The following is a 14,578-nucleotide window of genomic DNA, read 5'->3' as shown; positions in this document are numbered from 1 at the left end:
ATTTTTTTTTTTTTTTTTTTTTTTTTTTTTTTTTAATTCTTGGAAGGAATAGCAAAGGATCTTTTCCACTGACTTCTCACCCTGTTCCCTTTTTTTTTTCTGGAAAACAGTCAGTGACCAGCAGGGAGAAACTGGCCAAACCCCAGAGTGCTACTCAGATTTATTTTGTCTCCACAGCTGCAAAGAAGCTGTTCCTATGCTTTCCTTGCTGCGTGGCAAGCCTGGAAACTGAAGAGATCTTTCTTTTTTCCTAATCAGAACTTCTGTACTTCAAGTATAACAAGCATTTTCTCTTTTTTCTCTTCTCTCCAGGTGCCATCAGTGCTAGTAAAGACAGTACCACGGGTGTGCTGAGCCCTGTGTGTAGACTGCAGAACAGTTTGGTGTTCTTTGGTTATTTCTACTATGAGTCTTCCCTTTTGTTTGATAGGTGAAGAAGAAAGCTTTTGTTTTTCTGCTGGCACTTTGCTTCTGAGTTTTCTCTACAGCTCTGTCTCTCAGGTTGCTGAACAGAGCTGTGTTGCAGCTACCCAGCCATGGACCCCGAGTCCTGCAACGCTCAAACATGTTTCTTACAACTTCATATCAAAATCTACAAGCTGGGATGAAACTTAATCTGAAGAAGGTAGAAGTTTATTTTCAAAGTATAAGTAAATAAACAGAATCAAATGGACTTATTTCTAGCAATGCAGATCACATTTGCAATCAAGTGTAGGTTTTACTGTTCACAGTTACATATTCCATAAAAGCAAGTACAGATTAATCATAGCCAAATACATTCTGTAAACATCATTGCCCCTTCTTATCAAGGGAGGGATGAAGTGCTGAGTTCTAGAAGATCAGGAGATATCTGTTCACATAGGTGCTACTGGCTACCTGTTTTGGGACATGGCTGTTGTTGTTGAGGGCTGATTTTAGGGTAATTGTGTCCTGTGCCTGTTTTGTCAAGGGAGCTAAAGCAACATCTGACTTCTTTATTAGCCATAGTTTTGCCTCTCTGTGTCCTGATCAGGCAGCAATGGCTCCTGGCAGCCTGTTTCTCTGAGTTCACTTGTTTGTTCATACTAATGTTTAGAAGTGTGGGGGACTGAAAAAGTGACAGAGGGAAAGAGTCATCTAAAAGCAGGCAAAGGGGAATAGAGTCAAATGATCAATTCTGCAATGTGCTTATTAGATAATAACAGAATTGAGCCAAAAGATTAATCTAGAAGCAGACAAAAGGGACATAGAGTCAAGTGACTGATTCTGTAATGGGCTTGTTAGATAAGAGCAAAGTGGCACCAAAAGGCTGATGGCACTTCTCTGGCCTGATAGAATAGAAACATCTCTTTAAGTTGAATATTAATGGACAAAACTCTTTTGTGTAAATCAATAAGTAGGTAGGCATTGCATCAGCAGCTTAGATGATTCAGTTGGCCCATGTGAGATTTCGATTTCCCATCACAAGTGAAGAGTAAGAGCAAATATTTTGTATTAGTCACATAAATTTCATATCTTCCATGTTAGAATAGCTAAGCAGGCAGTGGAGAGACACAGTGCACTGCATTTCTTGTCCAGAGGCAGTACAGAAGTGAAAGAGCCAAGAGAAGTCTTTTGTCAGCTTTGGTGCTTGTAAGAAGTGCAGTGGATTATTGTAGATATAATAGGCATTTATTTAAAATAAAAGGTTTTGGTTTTTTTTTTAAAGTCTTCTTTAATTTTTATTCATGGAAACTGAGCAGCTGAAGCTAAGGAAGCAGAGAAGACCACCAGGTTAGTGAACTATTTGAGACTAAAACAAAATGCTTCATCACTCAGCAAGACCTTGTTCCTCAAAAACCACAGCAGATAAATGGACAGGTCATATAGTCTCAATGATTTCATTTCCACATCAAATAATGATGTGCTGTGGTCAGTGTATTTTTGTAGTGCCTTAGTACTATTTGAAGCCTGGTGAAAATGCTGCTCTTTGGAGGAAGAAGCAGAGTCCATGGACACTCCAAAAACTTCTACCTTTTTGCACCTGTTTCAGGTGAGGAAAATGCACTTTTTTTTTTTGGTATCATGATAGATGTCACTCTTGGACATAAGAAATCGATGGTCTGTGATATCTTGTTGTAGTAGAAAGGTCTGAAGGCTTTGTTTGGTGTGTAATTAAGTACCTCTGTCTTTGAAATCAGCTTTAAAAAGGCTTTTTTTTAAATTTTTTTTTTTACTTGTTCTTCTTCTAAGCTGTGTTTATTGTGAGTTATTTTATCTAACTTACAGCTTAGCTCCCACAAACCCTAAATCTAGCGATCTATCAGAAGTTATTTTCAAATGTTCTGCTATAAATACACATTACAGTGCAGCGAGGAAAGAGGATTCAAGACTGAAAACCCAGCAATGATTTGAAAATCTAGCTGTCTGGCTTGTCCTTTTTTTGCTATTTGAAATTGCTTTAGTGTAAATGGTGGTCCATTATGTACATGGAAAATAGGATGATGCTGTGTTTCTTTCCAGGAAAAAAAATCATATCTTTGCCACTGTAACTCCATCATAAATATTTTCGCTTTCTGTTATACGTGTAGTAAATACTTTAACAATAAAAAATGTTCCAAATCCTTTTAGTCGGTCTGGATTTTCATGAATGCAAGACGACACTTCAGAACATTCCATCTACCTTTTTAAATTTCCAGAAGCAGGTGGCACTGTTGAGGTTGGACTGTGGGGAGTGTAGTTATAGGAATTTTTGAAATATAATTTCTGATTCAGTTTCAGTTCACACATGTTTTTATCTGTGTGTATAGGAAGATTTTCTCTAGTGTTTTTTGTTACGTGGTGTGACAAGCAGTCCACCATAAACATTTTCAACAGTATCAGAGCCAAAATAAGTTATTTAACTAATTAATTGAGTGCCACTCGGATAATTTTTTTTCTTGGCCTTTACTGCATCATGCTGTATTGTGAAACTCTTGTTGTAGGTGCCTGACATATCAGCTTATTCTGCTAATAGTAAAAATACTCAACAATAGTCAGAATAAGAAACAATTCTGGAGTGCAGATTCCATTAACTGCACGTTGTGCAAACACCCATCAATCCATTCAAGGCAGATTTCCAGTAAAGTTTTTGCTTGCAAGAGGCTCATTCTGCTAACCCTGACTTCTTGCAGTGACTGGGAGCTGTCTTGTGGAAATAAGCTCAGTGTACACTGTGTGCATTTATCACTTGGATACGTTAGCTGCCGGCACAACAGGATTGAAAAACAAGTAGCAGATTCTGTAGGTCCTGCCATCCCTGTTGATTTTTCCCTTATTGGATTTGATGGAAGAGTTCACAGACCAGATTGTCTTTCATGACCGAAGAGGAAGTACAGAAAGGTTACAGTGATAAACAAGTGCTGGCCTGAAGCAAAGGGAAAGCAGTTTTGCTAAAGACTAAATTATGTGTGCAGTTGAACTAAGATTTGAGACACTTGGCTGTGTTTTCTTAATCCAAGCAAACAAAAACTAAGTGCAAAAGGAAATCCACTGAGGAGTGAGGGGAATTCAGTGCTGTCTGTTGGATAAAAACTTGAGAAAACACTGTAGCTGTATTTCAGGAAGCTTGAAGACTTTTATGAAATGTAGTATTTGTCAGATTGATTAACTAGTGCTCAAGCATGTTCTCCTTTTACCCTTTGAAAATACAGCTGTCATGTTTTGAGCTCAACAAGACCGATTTAAAAAAACTAGTTCTCTAATATATTGGTTTTCCAATATGCCTTTCTGGTACTTTGTATAATCAGAACTTGGTGCTGCTGCTTCTGCATGCTGTCTTCATCACTCTCAGAGTCACACACATGCAGAAGGACTGCACAAACACCTGAATTAGACTCTACAAATGGTTTAAGTGTGGTTCTGTGTTTCTAGGAGGACTGTCTTCTATGTTGATTTCTTTTAGCAGGGCCTGTTGGGATAGGACAAGGGGAAATGGGTTTTAAACTGAAGGAGGGTTGATTTAATTAGATATAAGAAAGAATTTTTTTTACGATGAGGGTGGTGACACACTGGAACAGGCTCAGAGAGGTGGTGGATGCCCCATCCCTGGAATTGTTCAGGGTCAGGTTGGATGGGGCTCTGAGCAACCTGATTTAGTTAAAGATGTTCCTGCCCATGGCAGGGGGGTTGGATGAAATGACCTTAAAGGTCCCTTCCAACCCAAACCATTCTATGATTCTATTATTTCAGGTTATTCCAGGTGTTAAACTTGGGGTTTGCTTCTTTTTGCATTGAAGAGCATGCAGCTCACAATCATCAAATTGCATTTCTCTGCACTCTCTCTTAAAGTACAATTTGTCATTACAAAGCAAGTACACAAAGGGACAAAACTGCATAGATACCTTTGTCCTTCGTGGGGCTTTCAGAGAATCCAACTTCACTAATGCAAGCAAAGTGTTAAACTCTAGGAAAGGCAAAACTGGAAAAGAGTGTGTAATGGAGATTTGTGGTGCTACTTAGGGGAAAAATGCAGTGATAGGTAGTGAAATAATTTCATGTCTTGCCTTGTTTTTTTTGATGTTTGTGCTGTTAATCTGGTAGTTGCATGTCCTCTGTTCACTGAGGACAAGCTAAGAGGAACAGTTCTTCTTATGATTGTGTCTTTTGTCCAGTTTTATTGTAAAGAAGCTTTTGTAGTGCCCCAGAGCAAGGGAATGTCATCTCAAAAATGGAATAACTAGTAATTCTATTAATTGAAACAGGTTTATTAGTTGCTAAAATCACACCATTCAATCTTTAGTGTATTTACAAGCACTTTATTATCATAAAAATAACATTTCAAGATGGAGCCCTAGAAAAGACCTTTAAAAGGAAACGAGGTGGTCAGAACTGATGTCAAGTGTTCTGGACAGCACCAGGAGACCAGAGAACAAATGAATAAATTATAATCAGTGTTTTAGAGAAAGCTTATAAATGAGTCATGTGGTTACTGCAGTGACTGTAGGCATTTAGATGTCTAAACATTCAGGCATAGATGGATGCAGTGACACGTTAGTAGTAACTGTGTCCTTCTCTCTTTTATTAATTGACTTAAATTGGACCTGTCCAATGTGAAGACGGCAAAAACACACGGTGCCTGAAAGTTAAATTATGCATTTCAGTGAGTTACTCATATTTTCTTTGACATTTGCATTTACCCCCAGTTTTAGGACAGAGGAGGATCTGTTTACAGTGTTGATTTGCCAGTTTAGCAGACACTTGAGCAGAAGTGTCTGCTGACTCCAGTCTTTCAGTTCGAGCTCAAGGCACGGTGGTGTTCATAAACCCAACAGTTGGGCATTGTTTTTGTTCTCGGGCACAAGGGAACAAGGGAAGAAATACATGTCTTGTCCTTGAAAAAAATTTGGCTTTTGTTTCTTTGTGATGGAATTGTATTATGCTGCTTGGTGTGGAGAAGGTTTTGTGCCAGATTGTAGAGTCTCCATTTCTTTGTGCAGCCACTGATAAGAATTGTGAATTAGTTTATCTTTGCTGTTTAATGGGATTTCTGTTAAGAAAAGCTAAGGACCGAGCAGTTGTTGAATTTCCAAAGGTTGACTTAATTTTGTGCAGCTCTAAAGCCATTTGTAGTTTTATTTACAGTTTTATAATAAAATGATAATATTTTTTTTGTTCCATATATGCAGATCTGCTATTGAGTTTGAGTGATAACTTGTTCTCAGGGAAGATTTGTTCACATAAGTGCTTCTTATTTTTTGCTCTGAATCGATCTGCTTTTCTCATTTGTGGTAGGAAGTGAGAAGGTTGCAAGTGGTTCATGGAAACAAAAATATTGATGCCACAGGATTGGAACTTGCACTCTCACAAACAAAACAAAGTATTTATTTTTTTTTTTTATACTGCAAATGAAGGTCTTTCCTTACTACTACTATTCAGGTCATAGCTGTGATACATAAAAGCATCCTGGGCAAAAAAATTAGTGTGGATGAAGCTGATCCCTGTAGTGCTTTTTGGTTTCATACTTTGTGAAATGAGTGCAGTTTGAGTGAGCTTTAAAAATCACAACTGAGTTTTAAAATTGTATTATGTGTCAGTAAGTAGTCATTGAATGTTGAATTAGAAAAGCCCCTTGAAGTCACCTGAGTAGTTCTTTGCCAAAGTGGAGTTACCTTTTTCTTTTCTTTGTAGGCAACTTGATTTGAAACAAAGCCTTGGAACAGCAGTTGGGTGTATATTTCTTTCCTCCAGCCCCATTAGTCTTGTGATAGTTTTTTTTTTTTAAGTGCTATATCTCACAGTGGACCAATAGAGACTTTTATTTGGGATTGTACTTCAAACTTAATGATTCTTAACATTTTTCTTTGGAAAGTGCTCTTTTCAAAACAAGAGTAGAACTCTGCATTACTAGGAAATAAGTAATTTTTACACAGTATGCAAATTTTAATACACTGTTATTGTTCACTTGCCAAAGTTGTATTTTCAGCTTTTTCAGTATTTTAGTTTTAAATATATTTTATTTGTGCCTTAGACATAGAAAATTCTATATTGTTTTGGGCTGAGAGTCAAATGGTAATGCAGATAACTTCTCAGTTTTTGAAATGTGACTGGGAGATTCCGGTCTGTAATCCATAAAATCAGGTGAAACTCTCTTCCACGTCTATTGCTATGAAGCAATTGTTTGTTTATATAAATTGAATGAACTTTTAACTTATCACTAGGTCTTGTTCATTTCCACCCTAGGAAAAAAACCCGTGGGAGTTTACATTCCTAATGAAAATTACTTGATTGTAACTTTGTTTGTGGGCATTAAACAGAATTTACACAGGTTTAAGTAGGTATTTTACGTTGTTTTGCTCTTTCTCTGTGAATGAGACAGTGAGACCATGTTTGTAATGTACACAATAATGTTTGGAAATCTGAGAGCTCACTCGTTGGAAGAAAAAAAAAAAAGAGAAGCATCAGTGTTGCAGGGAATCAAGGTGCCCTGCAGAATGCTCTGGTAATTCTTTTTATAGCCAATATGAAATCAGAGGTCTCTTTGCCTGCACAGCTTAAAATACAGCTGTTTCTTCTCCTTACCTGGTTCCATAAGCAGTTCCCATTCTAGTCTGTGTCACAGCATAACTGTAATAAAAGCTGTTAAATTCAGTGTTTTCTGTGTAATAAATATCTCAATAAATCTGTAAAAAACTGACAAATGAGAAAAGTTTTGGTTTGCTGCTGCTGTGGATTGTGGTCTTTAGCAAATCTAAACATCCACCTCTGTTTAACTGCGTAAAGTCTAACAGACAAGAATAGAGAAGATAAATGAGTATTCGATAATGCACGGGATGCTCAAGAGAACTTGCAGTTATAGTAGTCAGTGCTGTTAGGAATATCACATGCTTGGCACATCTTCTGAGTTTATTGAAAGAAAATCTTCAAAGAGAAGGTGTTATTGATGTCTTATAAACCCAAATTTTATTACAAATCACATTTTTTGGGGGAGTCATATTTCTTTTAATCCTTACAGCACTTGAGTAAGGGTGGTGAAATATAGAGTTGTTTCTGTTTTGTTTTATCTGGCCAGAAGTTAATTTCCCTGCTCTATACATCCTTTTAATGTTTGCAGTACTCATGGTAGAAGACCAGTGATAAAGGAATGATGTGGCCTTTAATGTGCAGTGTCTTTGTTCAGACTGGTTTTGTTGTCAGTGCAACTACTGAGCAACGTGTGGGGTTTTGAGTCTTGATATATTGATAGTGGTTTCTTTGAGCTTCTGAGAAATTTTGATACAGACTTTAGAGGCTCTGTTGCTCTTTCTTCTGTTGATAGAATTCATTTGGCTTTAGGCATTTACAAGCTGAATTCAAGAATTACTCTGCCCTTTTGTCTGTTTAGGGAGATCCTGAAGCACGGTCAAATACTTTGTTTAAGCCATTGTGGTGTTGTGTTTTCATATAAGGACCAAACATTCAAGCTGATATAATTTAATCATCAATTACCTTGTCTTCTAGACTGTGGTTCTTTTAGGAATAAAATGATTCTGCATCTCAATGGCCCTCAGAAAGGGGCTAATAAGGTACACAGTTGTAAATATTTACTTTTTCTTTTTAACAGGCTTTTTAATGTGTTCCTGCAGCTGGGATACTTCACAACAAAGTTAACAACACCGACTTCCCTGGTGAAACATTAAATCTTCTCAGTCATTAGTTCCAATCAAACATTCCTTGGAGTTGTTTCCTGAAGTGCTGTGATGTAAAAAAAGAATATTCTCACTGGAAGAACAAGATAATGAGGGTGTATCAGATAGTATAGGCTTCTGATATTGGAAAGAAACGTTCCTTTTTTTCTTCTTTGTTTGCTTTTAACTGTGGGATTTTTTTTTTTAATACAGAAAGTTTTAAACTTGTAACTTTTCTGTCACCTGTGTTATAACCTCAGGTGAGTGCACAGAGGTATTCAGAATGGTAAATGTGTGCCTGATGTGCTGAAAACCATCACTGGGGCCAATCACACTTGGCTTTGCAGTCATTTTGAAAGCTTAATATTGACACTAAGTTAAGTTTATATATTTACCTTTGTAGCAATGTTGGGATTTATTGCAAAGTTCTTCAAATAAGTCTACTGAAGAGAAAAATACTGTAGAACTCTTCTGTCTTTAAAAATGATGACACTTTTGTATAATGTAATGCAGTCTGTGAAGCTTTTCTCTCTTGTTGGTGTCATAAACCAGTATTTTCTAACCCCTAAGAGGCTGTGTTGATTTAATGTAATTTTCCTTGATTCTGCTGTCTCTGACATTTTTTTAGGGTGCTGCTGGCAAGTACATGGAGTCAAGCAGAAACAGTTAAAAAGAGTCTTAGTTGCAAATACTTATTTAGCCTACAATTTTGGTCACATTGGGGCTCACCTCAACTTCCTGGTGAACTGCTGGCCCTCTTCCCTAAATATGTAATGTCCAGACTAGAAAGTTAAAGCAAATTTCAGTGCTAAACACTAAACATAAACACTATGATTCCATTGTGCTAATTGCAACTTATGTAGGTAGATATTTGTTTTTTGATCTGTTCTCTAGGCCTTTAATTTTCTTTTTTTCAGTGTGTTTTAGAGTATTATATTACAGCAAGCCTAATGACAGGATCAGATTTATCTTTCATTGAGGGCATGAAAGATAAGGTTATATAAAGTGATGAGGAAAGGCTGAGAAGAAAAAGAATGCTTCTCAGATATGCACACAGCCCTGACACAATAGGCTTTTATCTTTTAAAGGACAAACAGTACTGTGTTAAAAAATAGAAAATGCAGCTTTCAGTGTTGACTGTTTTTATTACTTTCAAAAAATTGAGAAAATATCAAGCTACCCTCAAGTTACATTGCTCATTAGTTATCTTCCTTACAAGATGGGCTAATAATAGTGGATCCTTTGCCAATTCATTGTAGTTAAATTGTCATTATTCCTTCAGACAGTTTGCTAGAATTCATTTCCAGATGACCTGAGGTTGTTATGCTCATTAGGCTTATAAAAAAAAAAAGATTTCTCATTTTTCTTATTAATGGATTAGTTGTTCATAGAAAACTTCTGTGTAGATTCCCCACCCCATGGCTAACAGTTTAACATGTTTTGACCTGCAGTCATGAATATTTGTTAGTCACAGCTGAGTATTTTTGCTTCTCACAGAGATCACTAGGAAGTATATATTTTTAAGTTAGTTATAACACAGTTACATGTAAGGAAGTGTCCTTTGGATGATATTACATCTCAAATGTAGGCCATAAAGACAGGGCTTGAGAAGTTTTCTCCAAACATTGATCTGTTGCTGATGTATCAGTCCCACTGGGTGATACTTCACTTGGCAGTCCAAGGAAAACACATCCACACTTGCAGTATTCACCTGCCATTTGTAGATAAAGGACCTGTGCTGTGCTGCTCTCCTGCAGCACCATTAAATGAACAATGGGGAAACAAAAGAGCCTCTGAAAACCTTTGTCATGGTATACGGGCTTGTTCTTTTATTTCCTGCTTGAATTGCATGGAAGACTTTCCTTGTGCAGTGGAATGGAAAAAATGACTGAGAAGGTTCCCTGTAGCTGTATTTTGAAATTACCAGATCAGGAATTTAATATGGGATATTAATGTGATCTTGCACGTCAGGAGCCACGTTTGGTTTCTCGTCTTTTTGTCAGCAGCTTTTGTTGCAACCTGTCTGGTTCTCCATCTAGCTGAGTGTGATAATCCCAATGGGAGATTTCAGGCAAGAGAAACACATTCATGTGTTATTCCAGTACCACAACTATTTTAACACTTCTTCTGTTCGAGTGTGGTGAAGTGACCAAGTTGTAAAACGCAGACTCTTGCTGTTCAGGAAAAGCTTTGGCCGTTTTTCTTCATATCCTACTATTTCAAGTTACCTGAGCAAATTTTTATGCACCTTTGTAGGGACTGATAGGAATAATCTTTGCCCAGCAAACCAAGATTGTGACTCTTTTATCTTCAGCCCTAAGCTTTGCAGGATTCAGCTGGCTGCTTGAACCTGATTTTTGACTTGTGGCAAAAGCCACAAGCCCAAAGTAAATTAAGTTCTTTATCACCTTTGAAAAGAAATTAATGGAGGGAGGCTCACAGTCCTTTTCACACGGTGTGAGCAAAGTGTTTGTTATGTGCTTACTGATGCTTTCATCTCTAAAGCTGTAAGGATTTTTTCTTTTGAAAAATGGAAGTGGAGTCCTTAAAATTATGGCAGTCCGTGCTATGTAATCTATTCTCCAACCACTTGCTCTGGTAGTCTAATTTAGTAGTTTGAAAGCTTGTAAGCAAGATTCTATCACTGCAAAGAGTTTCTTTATTCAGCAATTTGGAATGTTGTGTAAGATTTTTGTGTTCTTTGTATGCATTGCTCTGGGGCAAGGACAAGGAAAAATCTCTTCCTCTAGGTTTTTTTTTTTTCCTTCCTTGTTTAAGAGTGGTAATGTAATCCACTGCTATTTCTATGGAATTCATCCATGAACTGCAATATCAAAGCTGGGTTTTGATGGATGAGTGAAATAAATTGCAGTCTTGTGAAAGACAACTCTATTGTTTTCAAGCTAAAACTTTCCCTCCTCATTGTTCTGCTGACACAATATGGGCACAGCTCTTAGAAAATGAAATTTTAAACTGGCTGTGATGTACTTAGCATTTTTTAAAACAGAACTGTGTCTCAAAACAGTGCCCTTTTTCCCCCTTTTTTAATATATATTTGAAAAGTGAGTTTAACAGTAAATAAACCTGCACAATACGATTGGAGTCCCTTTCTTCAACACACTCAACACCTACGTGGTCTTCTGAATATTGCCCAAGTGTTTCATGTGCTTAACAAAAAAAGAGTTTATGAGGAAATTCCCATATGTGATATGTACCAAATCTATCTTGTGTAGAGGACAGCCTGGATTCTTTGGTGATTGTGGGAAGCTGTTACCTTTCTACTGTTCCTTTCATACCTTTGTGGTACAAGGCCTGGTGGGAAGGAGTTGCCTAAGCTGGGGACAGCTGTTGAAAGAATTAATTTTGAATGGAATTTGTGTTTTTAAGAAGTAGCATATGCCATTGGGTTGAGCTGAAAGGTGTGTGTAGGCAGGGTGTTGTAGCTGAGCAGAAATTGTGGTAGATGTGCCCTTCAGTGTTGGTGCTCCACGTGCTCCTTCAGCTGGGGAACTTTTGATTACCAAATCTACAAAACTTGTGTACTGTAACTTAAGAAGACATATTAAGAATTTGTAATTATTTTTGCCAATAAAAAGAGACTCTGCATAGAGGGGAAGGGGAAAGGGCAGGGAAGTGGGCATATTCTTTGTCTGGTGGGGTATGTGAATGTCTATGGGTAGAGGGAGAAAGATGTAGAGTACAGAAATTGCTAGTAACATGACTTAGAGTACTTTTGTTACTGACTTTAGTGCCTTTCCTTACTCTGGTGCCCCAAGTGAATGAATGTTCTTATTCAGTTGCAGTTCACTGAGGAGGATTGGTGAGATGTATATTTGTGTGTGTTTGTGGGTGTGTTGAAGGGGAGGTGAGTGTGCACCTGAGGGGGACAAACTAAAGCAACAAAACAAATAAAACCCCAAACACACTAACAAATACCCTCAATACCTTGAGCAAAGAAGTCCCAGTTAGAGAACTTATCTTCAAATTAATCTTAAAATTTTAACTGCTGTTGAGTATTAATACAATAAGCTTAAAATTGTTTTTGTACAGTCTTCTTGGGTGCAGATGTATTTGGGGAGTGATGGGCAGCAGCCAGGTGGGCAGATGCCATTTCTAGTGGCACCAGCTCCTCTGTAACCACCCCCTGCCCTCTTCCTCCCCCTGCCCCAACTCAGCTGAACGTGGTAGAAGAGCAGCTACAGTTGCTGGATCAGCTCAACAAGCAGGACTGTGCTTCCCCTTCCTAAAGGGATCTACGTGAACTGGTGGAGACAAGACAATCATGGCAATGGCCTGTGCAGTTTGAGAATGGGAAGAAAAATCTGACTTTTCTAGGGATTTATAAGAGCAGGCTGTGGGGTGACCAGTAGTATCTTGGGCATGGGGCCTTTAAACACAGGTGAAGTTTCAGGGAAGTAGCTGGATACTGAGGAATGCCGGGAACATTTGTTGGAATTGAAACATAAGGAGTGTGAGAGGGTAGGCTGGATGAGGTTTTTAAGTAATTTGTTTGTAACCTGGAGGTTTTTTGTTTGTTTGTTTTTTGTTTTTTTTTGAGGTAGGATAATTTCAGACTGTCACAGGTGGGAAACACGTGCTACATTTTAGACAGTCTGGGCATTTAGGACATTCTATATTAAAAGTGTGTGTAACATGTCTGTATGTCTACGTACAGACATGTATATATATGTAACCATGTTCTGCCATCCCAAATAGAAACAGCAAAGACTTTCTGCCCTTGTTCTCTGCAGCTTACAGAGGGGTGCTGGGGTACAGCTAATGTTGCAATTTAAAATGACTTGCCTTACTCCCAAGTACAAACAGAAAGACAGGTCGCTGTCCCTTCAGCTCTCCAAATGACAGAAAAGCAGAAGTACAGGCTGCTGGAAATGAGGGAATTCAGTGCCTTTGTGGGAAAGGTCAGAGACAAATGAAAATGTGAGGCTCTTTGCTCCAAGATGCGTGTGAGGAACCGTAAGATTAAAACAGTTTTCAGCTTGAGCAGTTTTCTCTACCCCAGGTCACTTGTTTCTGAGCCTCTCCCCACTCTTGCACCAACACAACTGCAGCTGTGTGGTGAACTGGCGAAGTGAAGTGACCTATTTTGTTACCCAGGTGTCTCTCTTGATCTGGTTTAGACACTGTGGCGACTGAAAGTCTGACTGTAACCAGAGGAAGAAATTGTATCTAGAGCAGCTAGGGAAAGATGCACCATTGAAGTCAACGTGGAGCAAAGCATTGCTGTCCCTCAAACAAATAACAAAGTTATTTACTGTTATGAGGTGCCAAAAGATTTCCTGATTAGAAGGAGACAGGGTCTACGAAAGGTTGAGAATGAGTGACTCAGAGCTGAATGAGAATTCTGTTTTAAATCCCAAATCTGGTGTTTTTTTTCCCCATGAAAAACCACTTTATTCATCTCCCTCTCCTCACTTCCCTCCCCCTTGAGGTTTTTAAAGTGCATACTCCTGGTCTGGATTTGACAGTTTGATACAGAACACTGCAGACTGAATAGATTTGAATTAATGGCTTTAGAAATAGATTTAGACTGTAATCTGCAAATTTTAATTAAAAACCTCTACTAGTTTTTGATTTAAACATGATTTAAAACTATGTTAAATTGTGCGGTGACGTATCACGCAGGGGAAGTTTATTTTCTGCCTCAGATGAGATTTTTATGAGGATAAGCATGGCTTGAAGTGCTGTATAGCTAATGAGAGGCATTTGAAATAAAGTGGAGCAGTCCATTAAGACACGGGGAATGTTTCACACTACTGCAGAGAAGGGAGAACTCGAGCAGTTCGTCTGTGTGGGCTGTAATGGAAAGTGTCACATCTTCAAATCCATGTCTGATAGCAATGCTCATAATTCTTCTTTGGGTGTGGAATGAGAGTTTGACACCTCCAGAACAATGAAATGCAGGAGGAAAGCACTGTGGTTGTGCTTCACACTGTTCTGCCTACGCTATTTTGATTGAAATTTTGCTCTGTGCTGTGAAAGGAATTCACGTGTGTGGGAGTGTTTCTGACAAATACATGTCTAATTTTGTTTGTAGTAATAACAAAGACATTGCACAAAAGGATGATCTCTATTCTAATTATTATTTAGTTATACATGTGGTCTTCGTAGAGCTGCAACTTATAATAATAGGAGTTTTAGGTTGCAATAGACATTGCAACAGTTTCTTTATAGGTACATTACTCATAGACTAGATGGAAAGAATATTCAAGAAAATTGGAGAGAGTACTCTTTGCTTTAGCAGGAAATAGCTTTAACCAAAGCTGAGCCTGTTTTCTTGGTAGCCTTTTTTCCTACATACTGTAAGAGAAGAGAACTGCTGTAGCATAATTGCTTTTCTCTGACTATTATTAATGATATTCCTTACAGCAGTAGTGTTCAAGGACCACAGCTGACTGGGATGTTGTAATGTGTGTTCCACGCTGATGTGGGGCACAGAAGAGGGGGATTTACAATGT

At 38.0% G+C, this 14,578-nt stretch overlaps 1 protein-coding gene across 4 annotated transcripts in view; it reads left to right on the top strand.

The window, feature by feature from the left end:
• The window catches only part of MAST2 (microtubule associated serine/threonine kinase 2), a 192,297-nt gene that overhangs the window by 5,982 nt on the left and 171,737 nt on the right, over nucleotides 1–14,578 (top strand). The window lies entirely within an intron of this gene.

This window comes from Lepidothrix coronata, unplaced genomic scaffold (genome assembly GCF_001604755.1).
Source record: "Lepidothrix coronata isolate B3197 unplaced genomic scaffold, Lepidothrix_coronata-1.0 Scaffold112, whole genome shotgun sequence".
Lineage (NCBI taxonomy): Eukaryota > Metazoa > Chordata > Aves > Passeriformes > Pipridae > Lepidothrix > Lepidothrix coronata.
Note: the sequence above shows the minus strand (reverse complement) of the source record. Positions and strands in the feature narration are given on the sequence as shown.